Raw genomic sequence first — 11,583 nt, forward strand, 5'->3', positions numbered from 1 at the left:
TCCCTGTCAAATCTTCAAACCCTGTCAAATCTACCGTGAATGCCAAGATACTTTTCCATTTGCTGGAATCAGCCATAAACCTTCCCACTTTGGGCCTGGTTTGCCCTACACTAGGTACAGGGTCAGGCTTTTATGCCATTGGCCTCTGAATGTGGCCTTGAATGCAGAACGAGCTTGGGAGTGTGGTGTGGGGCACATGTGCCTGATTGTGGACACCTGGAGAATGGATGGGGGTGTGTGTAAGTGTGCACACTTGAGCCTGGAGGCTGAGGTTATTAGAATGGTGTTACTCAGAGACAGAGAATGGCTGCAACAGAATGACTACAAGAGAAAGAGACCAGGGAAAGCATAAAGGTTTGCCGGAGACTGGGAGGACTGCCCTGCCTTGCCAGCCTTCAGGCCTTCCCCACAGCAATTGATGTATAAAGTGCATTAAAGTCTAAAAAAGCCACTGAGGACTCCAGGACTCTCCTTTATTCATCTGCCCGAATAATCTGCCCTGTGCTTGCTGGCACTACAGTGGGTAAAATGAAACTTAATGTCAGAGTGATGCCCACTTTTCTCAAGTATGAGTTTCCTTTTCTACTTTAGCCTGTTTGGATTGGATTTTCTGTCTCACTCGAGGTTCTGCAGCTTGTGCATCTGTTAAGATAAAAACACCTTCCTTTCAGAGAAGAATAGGAGACATGAAGAGATTCGTGTATCTAAGGACCCACCGTGGAGAAACTACATTTGCTCTTTCTCCATTTTTGAAGACTCTAGCAAAGGTTCTTGCTCAATAAACTCAATGGGTATTCAATGAAGACTACATTTAATTGAGCTTTTTTAAAAAAGCAGATGCTGTGGCACAGTGGATGTCTTTATATTTCTAACCTGCAAAAGATCTCTGAATACTTCTAATCAAGGTAGGGCTAAGCAAATTCTAATGCTAAAGTGTCACCTTGCAGAGTGGCAGTGGTGCAGGATGAGAGCAAGTACTTAGTCCATGTGGTGCAATGAGAGGCCTAGAGGGGCTACACCAGGAAGTAACATGCAGCCCCGTCCAAAAGCAGTCTCGTGTTTATCAGAATCAAGTACAAAGGTGGGTCAAGCATGTAGGGAGTGTACATGCATGGGTTGGGGGATGCATCATTGGGGATGTAAGCTGGAGGGAGTCACCAGAGACTATTGCCTGGGGTCTCCATTTTTCCCGCTATCTTTAGTGCCTACTCTTACCTTTCTGCTTAATCCTTACAAGTAAGGTATTTAGCTGATCTTGCTAATCTGGCCATAATATCTACCTGCTGCTGTCCTCTTACTGGGACTTTTATTCTGGTGAGACGCCTCCTGCCTGTCTGCCTAGCTGACCAGCAAGAACTCTGGGCACCGGGACAATAGCCCCGAGAATATGAAGGCTGGGGAACACACTAAAGCAGGCCAATATGGAATCCGCTTTAGAGAGGTGGTTAATTGGACAGGGCCCTCCTACTCACCTGCACTCAATGCAAATTAATGACCCTCAGCATGTGCTTTCCCCTGGTGTCTCCAGGCTCCTGCAGCACAAGCTTCCTATCGCTGGCCACACACCTTGCAATTGTACAAGTGATTAACTCTAGAGAGCTCATTTCTCCTGAGTGGGGTCGCAGTGTTACTTTTAGAAGGAAAATATGTGCGAACCAGCACTTACTCAAATGAACCTACATTTCAAATATCTGCTATCCAAGTACCAACTTATAATGTAAAGACATGAAGAGAATGAAAATGCTACTTAAGAAAAAAATTATTTCAAACTAAATTCTCACCAAAAAGATGGAGAATCGAAAGGGGTTATTATATTTATGTAAAACATTCTTCCCCCCCATTGTGCCAGCAAGCACAGGCCAGGTTCACTATGGATTTGGGCAGATGGATAAAGAAAGGTCCCATTGATCTTTCAGGTTTTTTGCTCAGGAAAAAAAAAAAAACAGGCACACAGACAGGGAGGCTGGCATACAAGGAGGTAGGCCTGGTCCAGGTAGGGAGGGGGACTGAGAGGCAGGCAGGCAACCGAGTCCCCCAGCTCCCCATGAATCTTTACTCTTTCTCTGGGCTCCCTGGTGTTCTCTTGTGGTCTTGTCTCCCTGTAATCAAGTAGCTCGTCCTCCATCTTTGAGTAATGCCCCCCTTATAGGCTCAGGTGTACACACTTAAGTGTGCCCACATCCATGCTCCAGGTGTCCACAATCAGACATGTGTGCCCCACACCCATGTTCCTGAGTGCCTTCTGCATTTACATGATCAAGGATGCAGGTGATAGTCACAAAGGCTAGTGGTGCAAAAAACCTGATTAAGTCACTTATCCTATACCTCCAAAAGAACAAAGCCTAAGAACATTCAGACATAATCAATAGGTCTGCTGCTTTAATTTTGTCATATGAGTAAGTATGAAAATTTACCACTTTGCACATGGTTTTATCAGTCCACCTTCCCTCCAAGGAGATAAAAAAAAAAAATGAAATCAGCATTCTTTCCAACTCCCTTGGCATAAATTATTACTTACCCTAAGCAAGATGACTGATGATTTCTAAAGCTCTTTTAATTATATGCTAAACTGATTAGTGGCTGAAGGGAAGTCCTTTTAGTGTAGTGAGCTGGAATTACTCTAGAAATACCTGTGTGCTGGGGTAAGAGAGGTGTAGTGTATACAAAGAATGCTGACCATTGAAAGGGCCATGCCCTGTATCAGCAGGAGACACCAATACCTTAATAAGTAACTGGAACTTGGCAAAAATTTTGCCGGGGTGATTTTTTTTTTTAAATCATTATCTGGGGTGACTTTAGAAGAAAGGACTGAGAGAGGATTATTCAAATATTAAGCACTTCAAGCACAGAAAAACCTTCTTGCCTCCTGTAAAGAAAAGAACCTGACAGATTTGGAACGAGGGATTTTCAATAATGCTAGCATTTTCCCCAAGTACAAACTCTACAATGGCCTTCAATAAGAATATAAAGTGAAGAATTAAGGGAATTACTTTGAGAATTAAGATCTCCAAGAAGAAATATCCATAAAATTAAGATTGAAACTGGTTTTTGAAGTTGCATTTTCTTGTGTAATTTTTTAAAATTTAATATCAGGATTTTTTTTTTGAGGATTTATCATCTTCTTAAAAACTCCTGTCTTTTGATCACAGAAGGGATTTCAAACTTCCTAAAATCAGGACAGTGCCAGAAAGTGTGTAGTAGGAAGAAGTGGAGATCCTATAAATTTGTCAAGTACAATTCATTTTACATTATTAAAAAATATGTTTGCTTTGAAAAAAATAGTTGATAAGCACTGTGGAAGAATTCTAGAATCCAATATTTCTGATGATTCAATCAAATAATAATCTAGCTTGGGTTACCTGAGTGGGTCCAGAATAATCACTTGAGCTAAGAAGGTGAGAGGAAACTTTGCATGGAGAAGTGTATGGCATAGACTGTGGTGATGATAGCATGGTTTATTTATCTCCAAACTCATCAAGTTTATTTATCTCCAAACTATGTTACTTACGAACAACTTTTGATTTGTAGTATAGGGTAAGTGAATAAATCAGACTTTTTGCTCTACTAGTCTCTGGCTGTCACCTGCAGCCTTGACAGTGTTCATGCAGAAGACACTTGGGAGTGTAAGCTCGGGCACACATGCCTGATTGTGGACACATGGCATATGGGTAGGGGCATGTGTAAGTGTGTATACCTGAGCTTAGAGGCCAGGGATATAGAGGCACAGGGGGCTGGCCATGGGAAGACAGCTACAGACAAGTGACTAAGGAAGAGGGGAGAAAACATGGGAGAACACCAGTGAGAAGAGTAAAGATTTGTGGGGCATTGGGGGTACTCAGTTGCCTGCCTGCCTCCCAGCACCCCCCTCCCTGGCCTGTGCCCACCTCCATGCATGCGAGCCTCCCTGCCTGGTGTGCCTGTGTAGCTGGTTGCCTGAAAGGGTATAAACGCCTGAAAAATCCACTGAGGGCTCCAGAAATCTTCTTTATCTGTCTTTCCGATTCCATAGTAAATATGCCCTGTGCTTAAGGAATTATATCAGGGAAGGGAAAAGAAGTAGAGAAGAAAAGCAGAAGTTAGGGAGAAGCAGTGTAAGAGGAAGTGGCAGAAGACTAATGCATCAAAGGGGATTCAGAGAAGTTAGATGTTGAAGAGACTCCATCTTGACCTTTGAAGACGGAGACCAGGGTCGAGTCAAGGAATGTGAGTGATTTCTGGAAGTTGACAAAGACTCTCTTTATCCCTGATGAAAAACAAGGAGGTGAGACCTCAGTCCCATAGCAACATGGAGCAAGAGTCAGCCAACATGATCATCTCAGAAGATGATTCATTTCCATGGCCTCCAGAAAGGAATAGAGACCTGTTGACATGTTGATTTGAACTTGTGATTCCTAGTGCAGTAACCGGTTCAGGCAACCTGAACTTCTGACCTGCAGATACTGTGAGATAATAAACCTGTGTTGCCTGAAGTGCTGAGTTTGTGGTAATTGATAGAATACAACAGAAAATGCACACTAAGGTGAAGGAACTTAATACTGCCAAATTAATCTTCCACTCCTTGAAGATGCTCAACAAACATCCTTAAAACTCTCTGATGCAACATTATCTGAAACAAACAAGCAAAGCAAACACACCAAGAACAGTGATAAAGCTGGATTTTTTTGCATCCTCAGTAAGAAAATGTCTTATGTATTTAGCGAGGGGGAAAAAAAAACATAAAAACAGGTGATTCTTCTCCAAAGACCCTGCTTCTTGAATGGGACTGTGACTATTGTTTCAGAAGGAAAACAATAAGTTCCTTCCTTTTGTTTCCCTCTGTTTTCACTGCACTCACTGTGATAGAAATAATCACTTATCACGATTCTGCATTCTGGAGAATATTAATTATGATAGCTTTCTGGGTCTCAGATTTTAACCTTGCTTCTCCTTAACATTGGTTGATTGGGTTTGGAGAATTTAGCCTTTTCATTTTTTGGCTCTTCTCATGGGTGTGATGAGGTAAAGATTCTTACCTAATGAAATTGTTGAGATAATTTTTTAAAAAAGCATGTTTTCAGACAGTGCTTGGAACATAGTAATATTTCATCAAATAACACTGATTCTTTTTAACATAAGTGAATCTTTTTTCCTTTGACTACTGACTCTTATTCTAGATTATAGTCCAATTCAAGTGCATAGTTGTGAAGAATACTTCTCAAATACCAGTATTACTCATTCCTTTATCATTTGTAATTGAGGAAATTCTTTTATAATTTGACTTTTATTTCCAACTTGATTATAAATTCTTTTTGAGCAGAAACCATAAGGCCCCAGTAGACTCTTTGTAGGAACACACTGATAATTTAAACATCTTAGCTTCACTTTGCTTTATTTTGTATATTTGTAAATTGCTTTATTTTTTCTACACCTGGAATGCCAAAAAATGTGAAGAAAAAAATCCATCCTAACTAGATTTGCATCCAAGTCTCAAGCTACAGTGCCAGCAACCTCAAGAGAGTATCTAATCTCAAAAGAATGCCAGAGTAATTTTGCAGGACCATGAGATTTGGCTTGTTGGGGTAAGTTTTAGATAAGCATCTGCAATTTTGTTTTTTTAAATATTTAATTATAATATTTCTTTATTGGTTTTAACCTAGAAGAGTTCACCAGCCTTTTTTTTCCCCCCTTTGGAATTTACAACCATGTAAATTCTCCATGTGTGTATTTTATTTTTTGTATTGCATTTTATTTTAATTTTTTAAATTTGCTATATTTTTTTCATCATTTTTTCATTTTTGTACAATGTATGCATTTTTATCTTGATTATAGTCCCCATACAATTCCCACTACCCTTGTTTTGATCCTACTCCATTCCCCCCCCCCCCATGTCTCTGGTTTATAATTGCTTGTTGATTTTGATTTTTACTTTATTATAATTAGTCTTCACAGTCAACCTGGAGAGTGTTGTCTGTCATCAGGCTGGCAGCAGTGAGAATTTGTCCTTATGGGGGTTTACTGCAGGAAATAAACCTTCTTTTCTGTAAATGATTTTGTTTCAAATACGGGTATCTTCCCTTTGACCAAAAACTCCCGTGGTGAGATGTGCAGTTTTCTGACTTTTGGCTGTGCATTTTATTTATTTATTTATTTTTTATTTTAATTTTTAAGTTTTTTTTTTAAAAAGATTTATTTTTATTTATTATACAAGTACTGGGTACAGTCAGAAGCGCGGGAGAGTGAGAGAATTCACCAGAGCCAGAGCGGGGAGCAGAGCAGGCAGAAGGACCGAAGTACACTGCTGAGGGGAGCAGCGGGCGGCAGGAGAGGTCTGCGCGCCATGTGGGACCCTCCTCCGGTGGCCGGGGAGCAGCCGGGGATTGAACCGGCGCTGCAGAGGCTGCAGGCAGCTTCGCAACCCAGCGCTCAACCACTGCACCACCGGGGAGGCCCTGGCTGTTCATTTAAAAAAAAATGCCTTTCAATCACTGACTTACCTGTTTCAGAACATTGTGGAGGAGATAAGAGGTAAAATCTGATAGACCCTTAGGGAGGATTTGATATTGAAATTGAAATTATTAATCAGTATCTGTCCCAAGCATAATTATACTCAGATGTTTTCCTATCTCATGCACTCATGGGACATTTCTTTCCTTCTTTGCTTATTTCCCTGTTCTTTCTTGAAGTTTCATTATTGAATAACTTTTTGGGTGCTTTTTCAACCTTTACTGAAGCAAAAAGAGTATTTGAAAATATATTCTGTGTAATGTCAGTACTTAAAATACTCACTTTGCTGTTATCATTTTTCTCTGTTGAGGGGTTGCTTTTTCTCAGGAGGAGTTTAATGTTTGTTTGGGTCTTCATGTGGGTGCCTAGTGAACCTATGGGCTCCCTATGGGCTCTGTGGCTTGAGGTCCTGGAGAGGACCCTCTTTGCCAAGGGATAGTGGGCAGTTTGGCTTTGTGTTTGAAGCTACTGGCTGGTTCCTTTTTTCTAAGTAGTGGTTTATTAATTTCCTGCTACTGCTGTAATGGTTCACTGCAAATTTGGTCCTTAAAGCATCACACCCTTAGGGGCCTCCCAGGTAGTGCAGTGCCTCCTCAGAACTATGAAGCTATCATCAGCCACTGCCGCTTGAGTTCCATCCCTGGCCAGGGAGGTGACCCACGTGGCTCAGCAGACCCCTCCTGTCTCCCCCACTGCTCCCCTCAGCAATGGATTTCAGTAGATCTGCCTGTTCTGTTCCCCACTCTTTCTCTCTCACCACCCCCTCCTCCCACACCTCTGGCCTGCACCCCAGTTCTTGTTTGCATAAACAAATGAAATAAATCTTAAAAAAAAAATGACATGCTTATCTTACCGTCATGAAGGTCAGAAGTCCTAAGTCAGTTTCAATGGGGCAGAATCAGCCACTGTGTTGGTAGAGGCAGGCTTGCTCTGGACGCTCTGGGGAAGAATCCATTTCTTGCATCTTCTTGCTTCTGCTGTCTGCCAGCTTCACCCCAGTCTCTTTCTTCTTAATGTTTGCATTTGGAGCTACCTGGATAATCTCAACTTGAAATCCTTAATTTAATCACATCTACAAAGCCCTTTATTTCCATAACATACCCGGGCCTCAGAGATTAGGAGCTGGTTGTTCTAAAGGACTATAGTTCAACTCTCCACACAGGGATAAAAATCCCCAAACTTAATTTTTCAGTTTTCTAAGAGCAAGAAAATCACTTTCATTTTCTTTTGTTCCCATTTATATACTACTAATTCACCCATAGAAGAATTCAATGGAAACATTCATCAATTAAAAGAGCAAACATGGAAAAATTGATGAGTATTTTGCGGTACCAACCATGTCTCTGTCAGGCCTGTGACAAATGTCTCTCTCCTTACTGATCCCCTTTCTCTCTCCTTGACACCATCCTTCCATTCCATCTTTCTCCCATCTGTCACCCTCCATCAGTTTTCTCCACTACTTCCCCGGCTCCCCTGTCCTTCCTCCTTCTCTTGTTCTCTCCATCCTTCCTTCTTTTCCTCCTTCTGTCTTTCTAACTCTATTTCAACTTAGCCTATAAAATAGATAGAAATAAGTAATTCTGGCTGTGACTGGTCATTTTCACAGCTAATTTAGATTATTGTAATATAAAACTGAGGAAATGTGTGAAAGTGCTGGGATCAAAGAATGGAATGAAATAAAAAAATGTAGCCAGTTACCTAGGAGTGTCCACCCTTATGAAGCTTAAGTAGGTCTAGAAAACCTCCCCAGATGATTGTTTAAAATTTGCATTCATCAGGGTGTTTGGCATGTAGCTTCTGGTTTGCCTCTGTGGATTCTCCATTGATGATGATGAATAGAACAATTTCAGAAACTCAAATTAAAAATAAACACAGTCGGGCATCTCATGTGTGACTGATGAGTTGGGGCTAATTATGACATCAGGACATTTGTGTCCTTCAATGTCATGGGTGCGGTCAGATGATGTGGGGTCAGGAGGAAGCAACAGGATAAGGCTGTTAACACATAATATCTGGCTTTACCTCGCATACACACAGCTCCGTCCCAATTGTGTGGGCTAATTGGGGATAAAGGAGATATAGAGGAATGAAAACCAGAATGGTGATTGTAATCATAGAGGACACATCCAGATATTTGAATATCCTCTCCCTAGAAAAGGAAGCTGAATAATCTATTTTTTTTTCCCTTGGAAATTCTGGGGAATATTTTAGCAACCATAGTGGAGGTCATACCGATTTGGGTGTGACCTGCCTTAATTTACTGCCTTAATTTAAGGCCAGAGGTGCCAGGGGAGGGGGGATAAGAGGATTCCCCAGAGACAGAGTGGGGAGCATAACAGGCAGATTGACTGAAATCCACTGCTGAGGGGAGCAGCAGAAGAGACAGGAGAGGTCTGCTGCGCCATGTGTGTCAGCTCCCTGGCCAGGGATCGAACTCAGGCCACAGAAGTGATAGCACTGAGACTCAATCCCTAGACTACCAGGGAGGACCTCATCGAGTTTTCTGTTGCTGTGAACATTCTAATGTTATTTTCTATGCAAACTGATTCCTTGTCAAGATTCAGCTCAAATATATTTTTTTTGAATCCTTATCCAATTTCTCACGATGGACATGACTTGCCTTCTCTGATGGGCATTTGGTCTACCATGCAATTGATAATTAGTATCAAGGACTCCTCCTACTTTATTGCAATAAGTTATCCTTTCTTTCACTGTTTTTATTATTTTAGATTTGTGTAGCAACCTGCATTAAAAGAAGTTCAGTGTCCAGGATGGGGGAGGATATTGTCTTGCCTGAAGTTCTATTGCTCAACTCATTCCAGGTGCTTTATGTTTAGTGAGGTTCTTTCTGGGGGCCATGGACAAACTAGCACAACTAGAGCTTGTGCAAAAGATGAGGACCAGAAAGGCAGAGTCTAGAAATCAAGATAGAAAGAGAACCATTGAGTGAGCTGAGATTGCGTAGACTGGAGCAGCAGTTCCCACAAGACTACAGGTCCCCAACAATTCTTTATGTTACTGTTTATTTAAATGTTCATCTTTCATACTCTCCTAAGGTCTGGGATGTCAGGAAGCACTTCTGTTTTTTTTTGCTATAGTGTTTGCTGCACGCTTCACAATACCTGATGCAAAATAGATACTTAATGGATATTTGATGAATGAGTGGGTGAATAGATAAATATTCCATTGAGCCATAAATCTACATGATGTTAATAGGGTAAAACTGGGAGGAATCAGATATCTGTGGTTTAAAGTGCTTGTTATAGTGCAATTAGTTGGTTGTCTTTACTGCTGGAATCCTTGAAGTTTAAAAAAATTCAAAGACAAGATTAGAATATGTTCTGTGTTTTCTAAGTATATTACATAGTGGAATTCCCCCCCTGCCCTGATAAAACATCTTAGAGTAATGCTCCCCATAAAAAGGAGGGATGGGAATATGATAGGAACTTTAAATATTTGAAGAGGACCCAAAAAGAATTAGTGAGTAAATATTATAAGGGTGCAGGTATTTTATTTAGCACAAAGATTTTGTTAAAATTAAGGCAGTAAAAACAAAGAACCAATAGCCTCTTGAGGTAGTGAATTATCTGTTGCTGTTTTAGCAGCTTCAAGTAGAAGCTGAATACTTGAGGAGAGTTGAAGGAGTAGGATAATCCATGAGCTGGAAGATATTAGGTGACCTCAATGTCCTAACAAAGCCAAACTTGTAGCACTGTGTACAATGTCCTAACAAAACCAAACTTGCAGCATTGTAAATCCCTGGCTGAGATGACATTGTTTTCTCTTTGATACCCAATGCCCTTGCTTGGTAGACATATAAGTATTTGCATATTGCTTGATTGGTCTGTAGATGCTTAGAGGATTGAAAGAATTGTAATGGAAACATATTGACTATAATATAGAAATCTTGTGCATGTAAACTAGTTTTCTTATAATTAGAAAGGGGACATTAATAGGAAGCCTGTCTGGTGGATACACACAGAAATGTACAATTTAAGGGTATGGCATAATTGCTGATGCTATCTTACTTTTTTTCTTCTTCCACAATCCCCAATCCAGAATTCTTTCTCCATTTTACCAATGAACCTTGACTCAGAACAAATGAGTTGTAATCATTTGGTTGACTTCGCTGTGAAATTTGAAAACATATTGAATGACTCAGATATCATAAGCTAATTATCTGTAAATTATTGAATTTAGAAGGATATTCTTTTATCTTACTCCTGCTATTAGTTTGTTGCTGTTATTTTGCTTGCCATCTGGCCAAACAATAACATGTCAGGTTCTTAGAAAGTATATAGGTTGAGTTCGTCTTTGCCAAACTCAGGCTAATGCTGCTGTCTCCCAATTTTTTGTATATCAGTATTACTCTTCTTCAGTTTTCCACTCTACTTGCTTTATCTATGTACACCCAGCAACTTTCTGTTATTAAGTTCTCCAGAATTATTGTTCATTTGTTAACAGGCAACAAAAACTAACTAATACAATGTGTTTGGATGATGAACCTGGAAATGCAGAGTATGAGGTATAACAGCATAGAGCAGCACTGTTGAACAGAAATTGTATATAAGTTACACATGTAACTTTAAAGTTTCTTTTTTTGTGTGTGAAGAACTGAGGTGCAGGCCAGAGGTGTGAGGGTGGGGTGAGAGGATTCACCAGAGACAGAGTGGGAAACAGAAGTTAGATTGACTGAAATCCACTGCTAAAAGGAGCAGTGGGTGAGACAGGAGAGGTCTGCTGTATCATGTGGATCAGCTCCCTGGCTGGGGTAGAACTCAAGCTGTTGAGGTGATAGCGCTGAGACTAACCCCTTGGCCACCCCCCTAAAATTTCTAGTAGTCACATTAAAAGAGTAAAAATATGGGCCTTCCTGGTGGTGTAGGTGATTGAGTGCCACACTGAAGCTGTCCACAGCCTCTGCAGCATGGGTTCGATCCCAGCTGCCCAGCGAGACTCCCATATGGCGCAGCAGACCTCTCCTGCCTCTCCCGTTGCTCCCCTCAGCAGTGTATTTCGTCAGTCTGCCTGTTCTGTTCCCCGCTCTGTCTCTGGTGAATCTTCTCTCCCTTCCGCACATCTGGCTTGTACCCCGGTTCT

General features: G+C 41.0%; 1 long non-coding RNA gene across 2 annotated transcripts in view; it reads right to left on the reverse strand.

The window, feature by feature from the left end:
* The window catches only part of LOC119248301 (uncharacterized), a 47,511-nt gene extending 39,143 nt beyond the window's left edge, over positions 1-8,368 (reverse strand). For both annotated transcript variants that reach the window (XR_008552343.1, XR_005125898.2), the window contains exons 1-2: positions 8,182-8,368; positions 7,337-7,516 (exon numbers count right to left, since the gene is read on the reverse strand). This is a non-coding gene — a long non-coding RNA (uncharacterized LOC119248301). The remainder of the gene's footprint in view (positions 1-7,336; positions 7,517-8,181) is intronic.
* Positions 8,369-11,583: the final 3,215 nt, after the last annotated feature.

The sequence above is a fragment of the Talpa occidentalis genome, unplaced genomic scaffold (genome assembly GCF_014898055.3).
Source record: "Talpa occidentalis isolate TD23 unplaced genomic scaffold, MPIMG_talOcc4v2.1 talOcc4.16, whole genome shotgun sequence".
Lineage (NCBI taxonomy): Eukaryota > Metazoa > Chordata > Mammalia > Eulipotyphla > Talpidae > Talpa > Talpa occidentalis.